General features: G+C 46.6%; 1 protein-coding gene across 3 annotated transcripts in view; it reads right to left on the reverse strand.

The window, feature by feature from the left end:
- Window positions 1–7,982, reverse strand: part of BRD4 (bromodomain containing 4) — a 96,042-nt gene extending 88,060 nt beyond the window's left edge. For all 3 annotated transcript variants that reach the window (XM_049877213.1, XM_049877214.1, XM_049877215.1), the window contains exon 1: window positions 7,737–7,982. The gene's annotated coding sequence lies outside the window, so the exon portion shown is untranslated. The remainder of the gene's footprint in view (window positions 1–7,736) is intronic.
- Window positions 7,983–15,177: the final 7,195 nt, after the last annotated feature.

Here is a 15,177-nt window from a genome sequence, read left to right on the forward strand (position 1 = left end):
CTCTGCAGGAGAAAAATGAGGCAGGCTGCTTCTGTAAAGATTTACAGTCCTGGAAACCCTATGGGGCAGTTCTACACTGTCCTATAGGGTTGCTATGAGTTGGAATTGACAGCGCGTGACGACGAGGGCAAACTAGGTCCCTGGCTGGCTCAGTAGTTTGCAACTGGCTGCTAACCTAAAGGCTGGTGGTTCTAACCTACCCAGAGGCACCACAGAAGAAAGGCCTGGTGACCTGCTTCCATAAAGACTACAGCCAAGAAAACCCCATGGAAAAATTATACTCTCTAACACACGGGGTCACCGTGAGTCGCAATCAACTCAACAGTAATGGTTTTTTTTTTTTTTTTTTTTTTGGTTAAGTGCAAACTAGGAGGCAGTGGTGGTTCAGTGGTAGAATTCTCACCTTCCATGCAGGAGACCTGGCTTCAACTCCCAGCCAATGTGTGGGAAGTGAAGTTATGTGTGCAGCTATGATGCTGAACAGGTTTCAGTAGAGCTTCTAGACTAAGACGAACTAGGAAGAAAGGCCTGGTAATCAACTTCCAAAATCAGTCAGTGAAAACCCTATGGATCTCAACAGTCCAATTCCATTGTACATGAGATCAGCATGAGCTGGGGGTCAACTGTAAGGCAGTTAACAATATTTGTAAGTACACCACAGATCAATAAGAGCAAATGGTAACTTATTCAAGTACTTTTGACGTTTATTGCTCAAAGTATAACACCAATCTCTGAAAGAAACATCCGCCCCAATTGTATTTATCACAAACAAAAGGCATCACACATGGAACTTAGTCCTGAGGGCCCCAACGAATGGTGACTGGCATCTACTGGTTTGCCTCAGTCAAAAGGCCAGAAGTCCATTAGTGGGACTGTGGCCATGGCTGTGGCCCAGGAAATGAACCTCAGCCCTATGGCCAGGAACCCCATTTCCCTGGCTCATTCCACTACCTGGCTTACCCTACACCAACCAAGCCCTTCTTATGGCACAAACTTTCCTGGAAACCCAGAATCCCCTCACCAAGCCCAGATACCAACAGAATCTGAATCAGGGCAGTGGAAGGTGGTAAAGGCATGAAGGCTGCTGTGCTCGTGCTCAGAAAACTTTAGGTCATCAGCTCCTTTGAGCTCCCTTGCCATTGCCTTTGTCCAGACATCCACGTTTTAGTAAAACTGATTAGTTACATTTCAGGCCCAAGGATACAAGGGGCCATCTTTCCCAGGATCATGTTCCCAGACCCTGCAGCAAACATCCTGGGGTGGACACCTCCAGAGACGACCGCATTTCCACAAGTCTCTTTATTACCTCTCTTATCCTCACAACCAGATCCAAGCAAATGCAATTCCCTCCTAAAATCCCCTTCTATGCCAGGTTCCAGTCACAGCTTACTGACAGGAAGCACAGCAAACGGGTCTGGAAGACGCCTGGTTGAATGTACTGATGCACCTGGAAACTGTTATGTCCACCTGCTGTTCCTGCCTAGCCACTCACCAGCTGTATTCTCATGCCTGGCTTCCGCCTCCCACTTCTACTCCCCATCCTGGGCAATGACAGCCAATAGCAAGCCTGAGAGGTCACCATCCCATTTTACCCTCTTCAAAACATGGACCCATCATCTGACCTTCTGCTTGTCATACAGTGGTGGCTTGTGTGTTGCTATGGTGCTAGAAGCTATGCCACTGCAATTTTAAATACCAGCAGGGTCATCCATGATGGACACGTTTCAGCGAAGCTTCCAGGCTAAGAAAGACTAAGAAGAAAGGCCTGGCAATCTACTTCCAAAAAATCAGTCAATGAAAATCTTAAGGATCATAACAGAATATCTTCCAATTAAGTGCTAGAAGATTAGTGATAGGCGCTTAAAATACACAGTGGCCGCAACAACGTACTCACACATACCAACCACCTTGAAGATAGCATAGGACGAGGTTTAACATTTTGGTGTCTTGTACATGGGGTTGCCATGAGTTGAAGCTGACTTGACAGCAACTAACAACAAAAGATGGGCAAGAGGAGCCCCAGGAAGGTGAAAGGTCAAAGGTCACAAAGGATTCAAACGTGGGTCCCACTGCAGAATATACGGGATGCTACACTGGGATCAATCTTTGGGAAAGGACAGAAAAACTGAGTCAGAACTGCATGCGGAGAGGCTGCTCAAGCTTTCCCAGTCACCTTCCCCAGAACATTCAGATAACAAACAGCTCCTATCAGGGGTCAAGAATTCCAAGCAGCAAAGTCCAACTCTGGGCAATTGAGGGTAGAAAGGTCAAAGAGCAAGACCCCAGAGATACTTCTCAGAAGTTCCTAGAACACACACAAGACACATGTTGGTTTTACACCATTATCATTTGTGAATGAATTTTAAAAACCTCACCCTTACAAACAAGACTTTGTCAAGCTCTGACCGCAGAAATGGAAATTATGCAATCATTCTAGAAAATTTCTATCAAGTTTTCAAAAGTACATACCCTCTGATCTAACAAGCCACTTTATAGATATTTTAAAAAAAAAAAAAGCCTGAACCAAAAAAAAGTAGCAGAATTAAGTTACGGTATATTTTTATGACAGGATATTAGGTAGTCATTTAAAATAAATTTGGAAATGCTCACAGCATAACATTTTTCCAAAAAGAATCTAATTTTGTTACTTGTGCAGAAAAAAAGACTGGAACAAAATAAACGTGGGATTAAGAGGCAATCATTTTTAATAATTAACATTTTATTAAATGTGTTTTTTAAAATAATTCTATTTTTTCAAATTCTTTCAAAGGAGCACACACTATTTTGATTAAAGAAAAAATTCTTACCATGTCATTTTCAAATGGTGCAGACCAGTACTGGTCCCTCTCAGGTACTGGTCCTGAATGGGACAGATGGCTGCTGTGCCCTAACCCTGATACTGACTCTCCATCCACTTCAGAATGGAATATGTACCATGATTTATGCCAGGACACGTGGAGAAAATTTAATCAAGGTTTGTAACCTGTTTTGTAGGAGCCCTGGTGGCGCAGTGGTTAAGCGCTGGGCTGCTAACCAAAAGGATGGTTGTTTGAACTGACCCAGTGACTCCACAGGAGAAAGGTCTGGCAATCTGCTTCTGTAAAGATTACAGCCTAGGAAACCCTATGGGGCGGTTCTACTCTGTCACATGCAGTTGCCAGGAGTCGGAATCCACTCAGCAGCACACAAGAAGCCTTTTTAGACTTAAAAAAAAAAAAAAAAAAAAAAGCCTTTGGAAAAAATCACTCTTCACAATTAACAGCAATACAAGTTTGGGGAGCATCTTCCAGACTCTTTCCTAGGCCCAAAGAGCACTTCAAACTGTTCTGTAAGCATGCACAATTTTTTTTTTTTAAACCAAAAGGGGATCATACCCCACACGCAGATGGTACTACCACACTTCCACTTCCTCGTTCTTCGTGACTGCACCATGTTCCCCAGGCTTCTCTCTTAACTCATCTGTGAAAGCCCTAGGACATCAATGCTGCTCAAAAGTCAAGGTGCATCCTCAAAGACTGAGCACAGAGCTAACTGTATGACCCAGCAATTCCACTCTAAGGTATCTACCCAAGGGAAATGAGACATACGCCCACACAAAAATGTGAGCATGGATGTTGGTAACAGCATGAAACTCATAATAGCCAAAAAATGGAAAAAACCCAAAAACCACCAAAGGATCAATGGTTAGACACAATGTGGCAAATCCATACAACAGAATAGAATGCAGTCATAAAAAGAGTAAAGTACTAGTTAGAGCTACAACAGGAACTTGAAAACATGCTGAGTGAAAGCAGCTAGTCACACAAGACCACATATTGCATGATGCCTGAAACATCCAGAATAGACGTATCTATAGAGGCAGAAAGTAGATTTGTGGTTGCCAGGGGCTGAGGAAATGCAGCATGACTGCTAATGGATACCAGGTTTCTTTGTGGGGTGACGAAAATGTTCTAAAATTGACTACGATGATGGCTGCCTAATTCTGTAAATACATTAAAAACCACTGAATTGTATGCTTTAAATAGATGAATTGTGAATTACCTCTCAATAAAGCAGTTACAAAGAAACTTAAAACACGTCACATTTGATAAGATTTTACAATAGTAATTATACACAACTGGTATTCAACAAATGTTTGTGGTATGAAGCCCTGAATATACCAAGAACACATGCACCCCCCCCCCAAAAGTCATTCTGCAAAAACTTCGTCTTGCCTGGTACGTAGTAGTCACTCAGGGTATAAGTATGAAGACCACTTGGCAATCACACGTGTGAAAAGAGAATGTTAAAAAAAAAGAACTTACTGCTAAAAAGTCATCAACTTTTTATTGATCATGTGAAACCCCACCCGAATGTTTATTACCACTTCATTTTCCACTCAAAAATATTTTCCCCAGGCAGGCTTGAGCTCTAACCGAAATCCAGGGACATTTCATTGTGGGAAATGCATGCAAGACAGTGTGGGAACAGCAGTCACATGCCTTGCTGCTGGGACTACGAATAAGTTCACTGCAATTTCTCGGACCTTAGCTCTGGTGGTGCAGTGGCTAAGAACTCAGTTGCTAACTGGAAGGTCAGCAGTTCAAACCCACCAGCTGCTCCACGGAGAAAGATATGGCAGTCTGCTTCCATAAAGATTTAGAGCCTTGGAAACCCTATGGGGCAGCTCTACCCTGTCCTACGGGGTTGCTGTGAGTTGGAATCGACTCACTGGCAACAGGCTTGGTTTGGGTAATATTGTTTTAGACAATATTTATATTCCATCTGAGTCCCTCGACCAATTATGTCAAACACTCACGATATTTTACTAATCTAAGATGGATTATCTGCATGTGGTATTACAGGGACATGGAGTAACCAGGTGGTGCAAACAGTGAATGCACTCAGCTGCTGAACAAAAGGTTTGGCAGTTCAAGTCCACCCAGAGGTGCTCTGGAAGAAAGGCCCAGCAATATACTTCTGAAAAAAATCAGCCATTGAAAACCCTGTGGAGTTCAGTTCTACGCTGACACACATACTCAATCACAACTGAACTGGCTTGGGTTCATAATAGGCATGCCAATCTCTCGCTCAATTATTTCTCCAGTTTATTCATTCAACAAAAATTTACGGTGCTCTTAAAAAACAGGCAAAGCAAACAAAACAAAACCCTGCCCTCATGAAACTTACGTTCCAATAAAAAAAAAAAAATCATATTAATGAAATTTTATTTTTACAAACTCATGTCTCGTCATACGTTACTTTTGGCTGGCTCTTGTAAAGGAAATGTCAGCCTTTAGCAAGGGATCCCCACAATTCTCACTTTCCAAATTTTCAGCCTTTTCTAAGTACTAAAAAGCACAAAGATTTATGAAACAGTAGCAGTTCCCAATGACAAGCTTTTTTTTTTTTTAAACAGGTTTGCAAGGAACATAAAGACAAACACAGTCTACTTTGGATGTTTATTAAAAATCAGAAATGGGAGCGCTTTACATCCACACAGATCTTGACAGATGACAGCCGGCTGTCAAAAAATTTAACAACCCAGTGTCTTCAAATCACTGAGATGCCAAATGGTTTTTCCTTAAAAAAAAAAAAAAAAAAAAAGATGACTCCAATCTTCCTCTAGAATCTGTAAATCGCAAGTCATTAAATAACCAGAATTGTGTAACATGAAAATATTGTACACACCCCCCAAAGTAAAAGTGCAATTTAGTACAAAGATCACAACAACATGCTTGAAAAAGTAACTTTTGGAAACAAAGTCTAAATTCCTTTAAGCAATTCGATAATTTAGTGGAAATTTTACCAAGTGGCCAATGATTCCTTTGCAATTCTTAGCTATTTTTTTTTCCTCCCTTCCATCCCAGCTAGGAAAGCTAGAGATTATCAGTCCCCCAGAACAGCCTAACTATTCTTACAAGGCAGCCACATCCACTGCTCATTGGTGGGCAAAATTCCTTAACTCCATTCTGCTGCGGTGGAATTCTAGCAAGATACAGAGAGGTGGGCTCGTCTTCCCAGCTAACGCTAACAACACTATCTTAAGATCATTTACTCCACAGCTTGAGCCCTTAGATACTATGTTACCCACCCAGGTAAGGTGTATGGTGGATAACAGAGTAGCGATGCGGGTTGTCCCCTCCGAATTTGGTCAATGCAAACCATCTGGTTTATCTTCCCCGGTCGAAGTTTGGGAGGAGAGGAAGGTTGTTATCTACAAGGCCTTAGTGAAAGGTAACCCCATCCAAATTAAACCGAAAGGAATGTTTTATGAAATCACTGGCAAGGTCATAAAACAGACTGTGCCATCCAAAACCTTCTTGAAAACACGTTCATAAATTCTTGGGAGGACCGCTTTCTTACAACTTCAAGGAACCTGACAGCCCCATTCATAAAAATCTCCCAAACCACTCTTCCAACACCAAAGGGAGAGCCACTTGACTTAGAGGTACACGACGACTTGGTCTTTGTAACGAAGGGCTGGGGGAATCCTCCTCTCCACTGAGGAAAGACATTTAGATTCTTAGAAGGCAGACACTCCAAGAGGTTACTCTTGCACTCAACCCACGCGCAGCCCAGAAAGGAATTCAAGACCACGACCCACGACCCCACCAGGCTGCAGGAAACACACACGAATAAACAAGTAAACAAATAATACTTGTAAAGACAAAGCGTGGTCCCGAGTGAGAGAGAGAGAGAGCAGCCGCTCGGCAGAGGCACATGACTCATGCCCGGGCAGAAGTATTTACACCGTCCACTACACCACAGTGGGATTTCCCGGCTCCATCCAAGGCCGGACCTCGGGGCATAGCACTTGGGTGAAGTTCTGCTATTTCCGTTTGGGGCAGAGTGGAGGGGGGAGTCATTTTATTTCGCTGAATCACAACTCCTCCCATCCCCACCCGAAACCACCACGCACAGAGCACCGCAAATAAGCCAGGCCGTTGGAAAGACTCCGGTGAGCACGGGCCGAGCAAAACAAAGCACCCTACAAGGGGCTGCTGCAAGGCTAGGGTGGGCGGTGGGATACGCGAGCCAGGCTGCCCTCCAGGGCCCCACTCCCGTCCCCTCGGGGCCTGTCCCCGGGCAGCCACGCGGCCGCAGCGCCCTCCCTCCGGCCGGGGGGCGAGCCCTGCTCTCCGCAGAGCTCCCAGACCGGCTGGACTGCAGGCAGATGGGGGCGGGGGCGCATAGCCCCGGACCGGGCAGGAGGACCCGGGGCGGCCGGAGGGCGCACGCCAGGCCCGGCCCACGTGAGCGACCAGACCAGAGCCGGGGCCGCCCCGGGGACAGTGACTGGGACAGCGGGCGCCCTCGGGCGCCCGCGGCCACCACGCCGGCCGGCACTCACCGGGCCGGGCGCGCCGCGCCGATGGCCCAGCGGCGGCCGCTTCCTCCTCCTCCTCACTTGACAAAATGGCGGCGGCAGGAAGTGCCGGGCGCCTCGGCCCGCCCCCCACCCGCCCCCGGCCTGCCCGCCTGCGCCCCCCGCCCGCAGCCCCGCGCGCCGGCCAGAGCCGCGGCCGCGCCAGAACGGCGGGCGCCCCGCGAGCGCGCGGCCGCCAACGGCGCGGGGTCCGGGTGATGGGCGGGGGAGGCCGAGGCCGAGCCCGCGCGGCCCTGCCGCGCCGATGGCGTAGTGCCGCGCACCGGCCCGTTACGCAATGCGGGTTACGCGCCGCGCCGGCCCCGCGCCCCGCGCGCTTCCGGCGCCGCCGCCGCCCGCCGCCGCCGCGAAGGGCACCGGAGCTCACCTGAGACGCTAGGCCACACGCCGTCTCCGCCGGCCGGCCAGCCGGCCGGCGCTCCGCCTCAGGACCCCGCGCGGCGCCGGGGCCGGCCCGCCGCGCTTGCCGCTCCGCCGCGCTCACAGGCCCCGCTCGCCCGCGGGCACCGCCGGCAACTGCCGCCGCCACCTCTTCGGCTCCTCGGCTTCGGGAGAGCAGAACAAACAGCCCTGCCGCTGCCGCCGCCGCCGCCGCCGCCGCCGCCAGCGCGCTGACGTCACCGCGCACGCTGCGCGCGCGGCCTCGTGCCGCCGCCGCCCGACGTAAGCGCCCCTGCCCCTCCTCGCCCCGCCCCGCTCGCCGGGAAAGGAGCTCGCCCAGAGAGAACCCGCTGCGGTGGCGGAGGTGAGTCGGGGTGCGCAGCGCAGCGTCGGCCGGGGGACACAGGAGACCGAGGAGGAGGGTCTCTCAGACCGAGAGAGGGGAACCGCATACCGAGGAGGAGGCCGAGGGAGGAACTGAGGCGGGCACCAGGGATGGGGGGAGGGGAAGCCCAGTCTGAGGGGAGTCGCGAGACGACCCGGAAGACCTAGGAGGCCGAGTGGGGGAACTGAGGCGGGCGCGCGGGATCGGGCGAGAGGGGAGCCGCGAGGGGACTCCGAAGACCGAAGGGGGAAACTGAGGCAGAACGCCGCAAGGCAAAAGGGAGACCGAGGGGAGACCCCGCTGACCGAGGAGGGGAATCCGAAGACCGATGGAGGAAACCCCTCACTTCGAGGGGGACACCGAGGCGGGCACGCGGGACTGGTCTGCGGGGGCCTTTTACCGAGGAGGGGAATCTCAGACCGAGGGAGGCCCCCACAGACCTGACCCCTTAGAGAAAGGGTGGGAGGAGTGGGGACCCAGCAGACCAGTGGAAGGGCTGCAAGGGGACTTCACAGACCGAGGGTGGGGACTCGACAAAAAGATCCGAAGGCTGAAGGGAACATCCAAAAATTTAGGAAGGGTCTGGTGATAGACCTCAAAGAGAAGGGGGATGGTGAGGGAGGACACCCTAAAACTGATGGAAGAGGCTGAGGAGAGCCTCAGTCTGAGGATGGCCATCCCCCTTGGTGGGAGGGCTGAGTGGTGCTGAAAGGAGGTTTGAGTGGGGTGGTGCTGGACCTTAGGGCCAAAGGGCTGAGATGGGGGTCGGGGGAGCAGGGAGAAGGTAACTAGAGGGTCAGAGATCAGCAGGGCTCAGGTGACATCTTTCTAGGCTGGCCTCCAGGATCTGAAGACAGGAAGGTCCTGGTCTCTACAATTTCCCCTGCTACCGTGTCTTCTCATTCTCAAGACCCAATCCACAAGTTAGTCTTTCTTGTGTGCCCTCATTAAATGTATGACTAGGAAAACCACCCAGCCTCTTCTGGGGCTCCCAAAGCATCGCACCTGGGTGCAACAGATTTTAAATATTAGGTATTTTTGTGTTCCAGTGGAGAGGAGATTAGGCTTAGGTTGTTTGCAGCTTAAAACGATAATTCTGTAAAAGTTTTCCTCTCCCTTTTGTTCTTAAGGAGCCCTGGTAGCGCAGTGGTTAAAGTGCTCAGCTGCTAACTGGAAGGTTGGTAGTTCGAACCCACCAGCCGCTCTTTGTGCGAAAGATGTGGCAGTCGGCTCCCGTAAAGATTTACAGCCTTGGAAACCCCGTGGGACAGTTCTACTCTGCCCTATAGGGTCACTATGATTTGGAATTGACTAGACACCAGTGGGTTTTTTGCCCTTATCTTCACTCTCTGAACATGTTTAGTCTTGTGGATTGAATTGTGTCCCTGAAAAATGTGTGTCAACTTGGTTAGGCCATGATTCCCAGTATTGTGTGGTTGTCCTCCATTTTGTGATTAAATTTTATGTTAAAGAGGATTAGGGTGTGTCTTAGTCATCTAGTGCTGCCATAACAGAAATACCACAAGTGGATGGCTTTTACAAAGAGAAATTTATTTTCTCACAGTCTAGTAGGTTAAAAGTCCAAATTCAGGATGATGGCTTCAGGGAAAGGCTTTCTCTCTCTGTCAGCTCTGGGGGAAGGTCCTTATCCTCAATCTTCTCCTGGTTGAGGAGCTTCTCAGGCCCAGGAACCCTGGGTCCAAAGGACATGCCCTGTTCCTGGTGCTGCTTTCTTGGTGGTATGAGGCTCCCAACTCTCTGCCTGCTTCTCTTTCTTTTTATTTCTTGAGAGATAAGAGGTGGTGCAGGCCACACCCCAGGGAAACTCCCTTTACCTTGGATCTGGGAGGTGATCTGAGTGAGGGTGGTGTTACAGTTCCACCTTAACCCTTTTAACATAAAATTACAATCACAAAATGGAGGACAACTACTCAATACTGGAAAGCATGGTCTAACCAAGTTGATAGGCACATTTTTGAGGGGACATAATTCAATCCATGACAGGGTGGGATTATAAAAGCCTTACTAAGGTCACATCCTGATCCAACATAAAGGGAATTTCCCTGGAGTGTGGCCTGCATCACCTTTTATCTTACAAGAGCTAAAAGAAAGGGACACGGGCAGAGAATGGGGACTTCATAAAACCAAGAAAGGAGCACTTGGAGCAGAGCGCATCCTTTGGACCAGGAGTTACTGCGTGGAGAACCTCCTAGTCCAGCGGAAGACTGATGACAAGGACCTTCCTCCAGAGCTGACAGAGAGAAACCCTTCCCCTGGAGCTGATACCCTCAATTTGGACTTGTAGCCTACTCGACTGTAAGAAAGTCAATTTATATTTGTAAAGGCCCTCCACTTGTAGTATTTCTGTTAATGCAGCACTAGATAACTAAGACAATTTGGTACCAAGAAAGTGGGGTGCTGCTCTAACAGATACCTAAAATGTGGAAGTGGTTTTGAAACTGAATGGATAGAAGACATAGAAGGAAGTGAGAACTGTTAACACTGGAGATGGCACAGATGGTCAGAAACAGCAGCAGAGGACCTGCAGCAGCAGGAGACCAGCTCCAGACGGCACTGGAACTGATCCATGGAGCAAGAGAGCTGAGTGCCTGTGCACAGGAGGCTCCCTGGTGGAGTGGGGTGCCTCCATGCACTTACCAGTGGAGCTACTGAGCTTTGGAATACATCCCAGCGGTGCAGATGTGGATGTGAGGCCCAAGGGCCTAGAGGCCAAGGAACGCAGGAAGCCAAGCTGCCTTAGTCTCAAAAGGTATGGCCATGACCCTGGGGTTTCAAAGGGTAGAGCCATGGCCTCTGGGGTTTCTAAGGGCGGAGACTCCACTCAGGTGGACTAGAATGGTGTGCCTAGAGCTGAGGGAACAGAGTTGCCGTTCCAGTGGGCCTGGAAGGCAGAGCTGAAGCCCAGAGGGACCTCCACTCAGAAACCAGAGAATGTGGCCAATACCTAAAGTCTGGAGGGCAGGGCTATTTTGTAAATGGTTTCAGAGAACATAGGATTATTTTCAAGCCTTGAGGGCTAATGTAATGTGTTCTGCTGACTTGTTTGGTGCCTGTTATGCCTTCTTTCCCTCCAGTTTCTCCTATTGGTAATGGAAATGCCTACCATGTGCCTTTCCACCATTGTACTTTGGAATCAGATAACTTATATTTTAGATTTCATAGATGAAGAGAAATTTTTGGATTTTGGATTTGGAGTTGATTTAAGACGTTTGCTATGATATGACAGGGTGAATGTGTCTTACGTGTAGCAAGGCCATGAATTTTTGGAGGCCAAAGGGTGGAATGTCATGGATTGAATTGTGTCCCCCCCAAAATATCTGTCAGCCTGGTTAGGCCATGATTCCCAGTATTGAGTGATTGTCCCCATTTTGTGATTGTGATTTTATGTTAAAGAGGATTAGGGTGAGATTGTAACACCCTTTCTAAGGTCACATCCCTGATGCAGTGTAAAGGGAGTTTCCCTGGGGTGTGGCCTGAACCATCTTTTATCTTACAAGAGATAAAAGGAAAGGAAAGCAAGCAGAGAGAAGGGACCTCATACCACCAAGAAAGAAGCACCAGGAGCAGAGCATGTCCTGTGGACCTGGGGTTCCTGCACCTGAGAAGCTCCTAGTCCAGGGGAAGATTGATGACAAGGACCTTCCTCCAGAGCTGATAGAAAGGGAAAGCCTTCCCCTGAAGCTGATGTCCTGAATTTGGGCTTCTAGCCTACTAGACTGTGAGAAAATAAATTTCTCTCTGTTAAAGCCATCCACTTGTGGTATTTCTGTTACAGCAGCACTAGATGACTGAGCCAAGTCTCATCTTTTAAAAATAGCCAACTCAGTTTTTCTAAAAATTCTAGGTAGTAAAACATTTTCCTGACAACCCCATATTTCAGAATATATGGATGCAATAGAATACCCTGAAGTCCCTGGGTAGTGCAAACAGTAAACTTACTTTGTTGCTAATTGGAAGGTTGGAGGTTCGAGTACACCCAGAGACACCTTGATGACCTAATTTAAAAACTCAGCCATTGGGGAGAAAGAAGATACCAGAGTTTCCTGACTATCCTGTTTACTCTTCACCAAAACCAAATCCATTGCCATGGAGTCAATTCTGACTCATAGCAACCTTATAGGACAGAGTAAAACTGCCCCATAGAGTTTCCAAGGCTGTCATCTTTACAGAAGCCAACTGCCATGTCTTTCTCTTGGGGAGCGGCTGGTGGGTTCGAACTGCCAACCTTTTGGTTAGCAGCTGAGCACTTAACCATTGTGCCAGCAGGGCTCCTCTTCACCAAAGGCAATCATAAATTATGGCTCCTGGGCAAACTCAAATTTTATCCTTTACTGTAACAAAGCATGAGATAACAGGTTATTGGTTGCAAGAATTAAAGGAGGTAATTGTAACTGGTTAATTAATAAGCTTCCCTTTAGCTCTGTATTTCATCATGCTCAGGGATTATTTACTTCCTGTCTTACTACGGAATATTGAAACCTGTGAAATCTCCTCGCTCCTAATTTTGAATGCTTGGCAATCTGTGGAAGATGATCAGAAATGAAAAGAAAGAATAGGAAGGTACAAAGGGCAATTGAATGTGGAATAATAACTTTTTTTTTTTTTTAAGGAAACCAGAATGCGTCCACTTTAAGCAGCTCTTCCCCATAACTGTCTTGTCTTGTTAAATTATCCATTTCGTTTATCCTTGTTGGCAATAAGTGTTTTTGGAAGTAATTTGGCGCTGCCAGTTTGCAAGTCACACAATAAAATCTGTCATTTTGCTCTAGAGTCAGACTTCATTTTAGACAAAAACTGTAATATCTAGCTAGATTTAAGGGACCCAGTTGAATGACTTTTGGCTACTGCCAGAAGTCATATCCAGCCTTAAGGGACTCTGCAAGCTCTAAAGGTAGTTCCAAAAGCTGTCTCCAAAACCCTTGGAACAGAACATTTTATTCTTTCTGTCTTCTACAGTGCCTAGCCTAACTTCTCCCAGAGAACTCAAACTCAAAATGTTTATATGGTTGAATCGGTTTAGTAAAAATAGTCTGTTACTTAATGGTTCACATTTTGAATAAACTCTACTATTTCTTGACATTACTGTATGTGCAATACCAAACCACAGAAGAGCTTAATAAAAAATTAAGAAATGAAACATGAACTATGTAATATAATTGTCATGAGTGGCTTTAAAGGAGTCCCTGGGTAGTACAAATGGTTAAGCTTCAGCCTTCCTCCAGCCTTCCAGCTGGAGGTTTGAGTCCACCCAGACGTAGCCTTGGAAGAAAGACCTGGTGACCAACTTCCAAAGAATCAGCTGTTGAAAACCCTATGAAGCACAGTTCTACTGTGACACACATGGGATGTCGCCATGAGTCAGAATCAACTCCATGACAACTGGTTCTTTACTGGCGGCCTGGTTTCAAATACGTATTGTTCATTTTTAATAAGGTAAGACATGGAACCATGTTGACTGAACAGTAGAAAGAATTATAGAGGAGAAAGTCTGCCTTTTCCCCTCCCCTTCTAGAATAATCACTGTTATTGTTTTGATGTGAACACTGTGATATCACATCAGCGTGATAGTTCAACCTGTGCCGTCTTATATAGCAGCCACTGACCACATGTGGTTGAGCACTTGAAATGTTACTGGTCCCGATTGAGACATGTAAGTATAAAATACCATGTTAACTGCTGTCAAGTCCACTTTAACTCATGGCAACCCCGTATGTGTCAGACTAGAACTGTGCACCATAGGGTTTTCAGTGGCTGATTTTTCAAAAATAGATGGCAACGCCTTTCTTCCGAGGCGCCTCTGAGTGAAGTCAAACCTCCAGCCTGTTGGTTAGTAGCCTAGCGCTTCAACTGTTTGCACCACTTAAGGACTCCTGAGTGTAAAACACACACCAGATTTCAGAGACTTAGTATGGAAAAAGAAAAAAAGTAAACTATCTCATCGATGTTTTAAACAATTTATCTTATTTTGTTGTCGTTGAGAATATATACCGTAAAAGCATATACCAATTCAAGTATGTACATGTAGAATTCAGTGACATTGATTACATTCTGCCAGCTGTATAATCTTTTTAGTTGCTGTTGTCAACTTGATCCCATACAGATGGATTTTAAAAGAGCGTAATGCTCAGAGCCGACTTTACTAGTTAAGCTAAACTATTGTTCAGTTTTAAGAAGACTACAAGGGATATATTTGGTTTAAAGCTTAAAGATTATCTTTAGGGCAGTAGTTTTAGTTCATCCAGCCTCCATGGCTCCAGAAGCTCTGGATTCCATGAGAATTTGAAATTCTGTTGGGTAGTTTCCACTTTTGATCAGGATTTTTCTATAGGATTCTTATAACAGTCTTACACAATTCTATGTCATCAATTTTTGTGTTGATCAAATATTGAAATGGTAGTATTTTGAATCTACAGGGTTAACGATATTGTTATATTTACTTTCACCCATTTCTCTTTCTTAACGTGGTTACTAGAAAATTACATATGTACTTGCAGCCAATGTCACAGAACAATATGTGTATAAATTTTTGGATGAAAAATTAATTAGAACTGTAAGCTTTCACCTAAAGCACAATAAAAAATTTTTTTTCAAAAAAATAAAAAATTACATATGTGGTTCACATTAATTTTATTTCTGTTAGACAGTGCCGGTCTAGACTTTTATTTATTCTCTGATTCAACGTTCTTGCTGTTAGGTGCCGTCAAGTTGAACCCAACTCATAGTAATACCGTATGATGGAGTTGAACTGCCCCATAGGGTTTTATTGGCTGTGATCTTCATGGAAGCAGGTTACCAGGTCTTTCTCCCGTGGAGCTGCTGGATGGTTCAAACCTGTTAGCGGTCAAGTGTTTAACCTTTTCGCCACCAGGGCTTCTAATGTTTCAATATGTATCTACGTATAGAATATGTGTTGTTACAACAAGAGGGATCATTCTGTGCCTATTATTTAGTAGCATGTTTTTCATTTCATACATCTTACTGTTGTTAGGTGCCGTCGAGTTGGTTCTGACTCATAGTGACC

This window comes from Elephas maximus, chromosome 3, assembly GCF_024166365.1.
Source record: "Elephas maximus indicus isolate mEleMax1 chromosome 3, mEleMax1 primary haplotype, whole genome shotgun sequence".
Classification (NCBI taxonomy): domain Eukaryota; kingdom Metazoa; phylum Chordata; class Mammalia; order Proboscidea; family Elephantidae; genus Elephas; species Elephas maximus.